At 35.3% G+C, this 4967-nt stretch overlaps 1 pseudogene; it reads right to left on the bottom strand.

Annotated features, from left to right (window-relative positions):
* Positions 1–3835: 3835 nt before the first annotated feature.
* Positions 3836–3935, bottom strand: LOC122095783 (annotated as a pseudogene).
* Positions 3936–4967: the final 1032 nt, after the last annotated feature.

Raw genomic sequence — 4967 nt, 5'->3', positions numbered from 1 at the left:
GGAAGGTGTCCAAAGATAAAGAAGACAAAGCTCATCTGTGGGAGAGACTCTACAACATGTGAAGACGGTGACAAATGCTTCCATTTAATTATGTATCATATTCCAACACTTAATAAAGTATAAATGAAAATGAGTCAATATCCTAAATTATTGTGAATCATTTTATAATAGATGTAAAACATGTACTAAATATTATGTGTATAATAATACTAAATACAATAAACAATAAATAAAGGAATAAAATAAAAAATAAAATACAAAATCAATAATAAAAATAATAATATGCAATAAACATGCATATGTAAGTATATATCATATATTACACATGTATAGAAATATTTTTTTCCATTGCAGGTCGTTCATTTGGGCCCTCAAAACTCTAGCCTGAACTTGTTTTCCTCAAAGACAGTAAGATTCACCTTCACCCATGGTGCAAAAGAGTTACCTGGAAGGTGAGATCAAATCACAGCAATTACAGAAATACTGGCCCCAGTTCCAAGACAGTGGCTTAATTTTTTAAATGAAAGCAGTTTTGTTCATTCAGTTCTATACAGAACATTTAAAAAAAGCAGTGTAGAATTTTGTACAGCTTTTGACATCCTTACCTTATCCCCAAAGTGCTTCTCTGAGCACTACATTGTTTCTTTTTTGTACATTTTTATTGCAAAAATGTTGTACAGAGGGATCACAGTTACATGAGCAAGGTAATGAGTTCATTTCCTATTGAGCATTGTTGCCTCCTCTTTTGTTTTCTCCCTACCATCCCTTCCCTCCCATCTCCACAACTACTCCCCCTGCTGAGCTCAGTCACTTTTTTTTTATTTTTGGCTTGGCACAGGGTTTGAACTCAAGTAGTGGCAACTCTGCACCTTCCCTCACATTGCTACAGATTTACCAAGACCCTGAGTTCAAATCCCAGGCTAAGGAAGGAAACTGGCAGAAATTCCAAACCAGAGAGCTTTATTTCTTTTTAATTTAGTTAAATAATTAATTAATTTTTTTTTATTCTTTCTTTTGCCAACCACACGTCTTGAACTCAGTTCGTGGCAACTCTGACTCAGCTTCCATCACCCTAGGCTCTGGTGCAGTCTCTGGATCCATAGCCGATCCTGGGATCCTAGGCCCTGAGGGTTTGCAGGAAGAATAAAAACTAGGATACCACAAAAAGTGGCAAGCTTCAGAGGGCTGGGGTACTATGTCTTTTTCTTTGCACAGTGGGTCTGAATGACAAGGCTGCAAAGTGGACATGACCTGCCATTGCTCATACATGCAAGGCAAGCACTCCACCACTGAGCCACTTTCTATTTTCCCATTCCTAGAAGAAGCTGCACATAAAAACAACACTGATCTTCATTTTCAGTCTGTACCTTTGAATACGGAGGAACATCTTTCCTCTGCTCTCCATCAATTACCTACTTTCCAGTTAGAATGACTTGGAATAATAAAAATGGAAAAAGAGAAAATAAATCATCATGAAAATAAACAGATGCAGAAATTCACTGTATTTTTCTCACAAGTTCAACCATTATAAACTATTGGGGAAATACAGGGACACCTTATTCTCACTGGCACTGAAAGTCTCTAGTTAGGCAATTCTGATGAAGATAAGGAACAAAATGAAAAAGTGAGGAATCGTATCAATTGCAAGAAAAAAAAATGGAGTAGGATCCAAGCAAATTTCTTCTTTGGGCTGCTGAAAATAATCGGCTTACTAGAGTGTGGTGACTACTTTCCATAAAGGCCACTCATGTGAATACTAGGGATGACAATGAATATACCCCTCTTCATCAGGAAGCCTACAGTGGACACTTAGATATTGTCCATGAGTTGGTGCCTCAAGCAGCAGATATTCATGCAATAATTGTTAATGGCTGGACACCCCTGTGCAGTGGTTACTCATGAAATAATACCAGTGTGGCGTCTTTCTTACTTCATCATGATGCAGATACCAATGCCCAAACTAAATGCCTCTTGACTCCCTTGCATCTTGCTGCTGGGAATATAGATAGCAAAGATACACTGGATCGCCTTCTGTTGAACCATTATATCAAACCAGGTCTGAAGAACAACTTGGAAGAAACTGCCTTTGATATTACCAAAAGGATAAGTATGTATCACTACCTCTTTGAAGGCTGTACAAATTGTTCTATTCAGTTGTAATGGTTTGGTTGTTTCTTTTCTCTTTTTTTTTCTTTTTTTTTTTTTTGTTGAGTTTTATTATTTTATTGTGAAAACACCATACAGAGGGGTTAAAATTACATGGGCAAGGTAATGAATACATTTCTTATCAAGCATTGTTGCCTCCTCCTTTATTTCCCCTTCCCATACCTTCTCATCTCCCCTCACTCCCCTCCCCCCTCATTACTCCTCCTCCCCGGCCAAAGTCGTAAAGTTCGTTTTTCTACATGACGTCTTGTACATCTCATTGTTGCAATGGGTCAACCTGTATCCCTATTTAAACAATTTGTTTTTTCCCTTCCCCTCCACAAATCATACCAACGTCAAATACAATGAAAGCAGGGATTATACGGTGGGAGAGGGACATACAAAGCAACAAAGAAATCATCTTATAAATATGTTAGAAACAATCACAAGAAAGAAAAAAATACATTTGAATCCTTATCTTGGGGTTCATTTCACCTAACATCAACTTATCTGACCATTTCTGCTTGTCTCAGACATATACTAGTTACAAATAAGGGAAACTATGGGATCTATGTTTCTTGGGGCCTGGCTTACTTCAATATAATTTTTTCCAAGTCTTTCCATTTCCTAACAAATGGGGCACTGACATTCTTTCTGAGGGAGGAATAAAATTCCATTCCATAGAATTCTATTTTCTTAATCCATTCATCTACTTAGGGGCATCAAACAAGACCATACAAAAGCTACCAAAACAACTATGTTTATTGCAGCATTATTTAGCATAGCTAAGATATCAGTTACGTTTCTTAAACATCAAAATGCCAGTCCACTCTTTGTGTCCATACAAAATATTTTCAGAATTCAAATAACAGCAATATCTTACTGTAAAAATTCCGTGGAATTTTTCCAAGTGAATTGCCTGACTTTGATGTCAAAGGTATTTGAGTTGTTTGTGTACATCTACAATGATTTCTGCAGAGTTTGTGATTTTTTAATCAGAAATAATTTGATCTTATCTGTTGAAATGAGTAGTACAGAAACTAAAGATATTTCTGCTTCTTGTCTGAAAAAAGTATATTTTAAAATATTCTATATTCTCTGTTTGCATAATATCCATAATCTATTTCATTCTTTCCTAGATATACTTTACATTCAACATTGTTTTATAATATATATATTCATTAATAAATGTGTCCTTTCAGATTGTATTTAATATAGAAAATTTAAGATTTTTTTTTTCTAGGTTCTTTTTTTTTTTTTTTTTTTGGTCCAGTCGTGGGCCTGAACTCTGGGCCTGGACGCTGTCCCTCAGCTTTTCAGATCAAGGCTAGCGCTCTACAACTTGAGCCACAGCACCACTTCCGTTTTTTTTTTCTTTTTGCTTATGTGGTGCTGAGGAATCGAACCCAGGGCCTCAAGCATGCAAGGCAAGCGCTCTACCACTGAGCCACCTTCCCAGCCCCTTTTTCTAGGTTCTTATAGTAGTATATTTTTTTTGGATAAAATGACAATGTTAACTAATTTCAAAAGTTTTGTAAAGGTTATTCCATGTAAAGGCCTTTCTAAGGTGAAGATTTAATACACTGATGTCAAACTAATGTTTAATTCTAACACTTGCATATATTGTTACACATGTAATTTTGTAATCAACTTTTAAATAACTGTTTTTCATTTCTGCAACTGAAGAATGAAAAATATGGAATACTTCAAGAATTTTCATATTATCCTTGTGCAAGTGTCATGTTAATCTCTGTATTGTTGTAATTTGGGTATACGTGCTGCTGAAGCATGTAGTATCCTCTAAATTTAAGTAGTTAATGATGCAATCTTTATATAGGCTTATATCCTTGGGTGCCTATTTGTAGCAAGGAAACGTTATTGTTCCTAACAATACTATTGATCTTATTTCCCTAAAATAATGTGTATAGTGGGAAAAAAATTATATTGTTCGGTCGATTGCTCACATTTGCATTTTTTGTCAATGACAATTTTAAGTCTTTTTCATTTTAGATTTGATCATACTTTGAAGCACTTATAGCTAGGTCCTAAGGTGATGACTTTTTCAAGTACTTATTTACGTAAATGAGTTAGCTTTGTGGAGCTAATAGATTCAAAGTAAGCCTTGCTTAAGAGCTACTTCTAAACTTCTGCAGCTGAAATTTTCCCAAATGAGGTCTTACTGGCACAAATGTCTACCCTTTAAAATTCTTCCACGTAGGAACATACCAACCAGAATATCCTACCCTGACAGCATAGTTTGTCTTACTAGAACAAAACTAATCTTAGTTACAAGGGATCATAGAGAGATGAACAGTTCAGACAGAACTGTTCAGACTAGAAGGTATTTTATCAAAATTTAAGTGTTTATTATACCTACCATTTCAAAAGTAGCTAACGCCAAGGTGAAAAAATTCTTCATATGCGTGATTTCCTGATGTCTGGCCTGTCTACCTTCCAACCAGGCAGGAACTTACACTACTTCCTTTCTATCACCAAATATTTCCATAGCTCCAGGAGAAGTCCATGTTTCTCCTCATTATTAGGCCTTAAATTGGTAATGTTTTAATCACAGTGTTTCCTCTTGCCTCCAGGCTTTAAATCTACAAATGGTAAAGCTTTAGGTCTAAGTCTACCTAACACTGAGGTACAGATAATGCAATAATACTTTAAAACAGAGTTGTCTTTGATACCCTAACCACAACAGAACAATGCAAAACATGTGCCCTTTTTATTATATTACATATAGTTATATATTTTATATTTATATGTGCTGATTTCATATTTCACACAGTGAAACTTAGTAGAATTAATTGATAATTTGA

The sequence above is a fragment of the Dipodomys spectabilis genome, unplaced genomic scaffold, assembly GCF_019054845.1.
Source record: "Dipodomys spectabilis isolate Male_0828 unplaced genomic scaffold, ASM1905484v1 ptg000361l, whole genome shotgun sequence".
Taxonomy (NCBI): Eukaryota; Metazoa; Chordata; class Mammalia; order Rodentia; family Heteromyidae; genus Dipodomys; species Dipodomys spectabilis.
The sequence above is the reverse complement of the archived record's forward strand: the minus strand, read 5'-3'. Positions and strand labels throughout refer to the sequence as shown.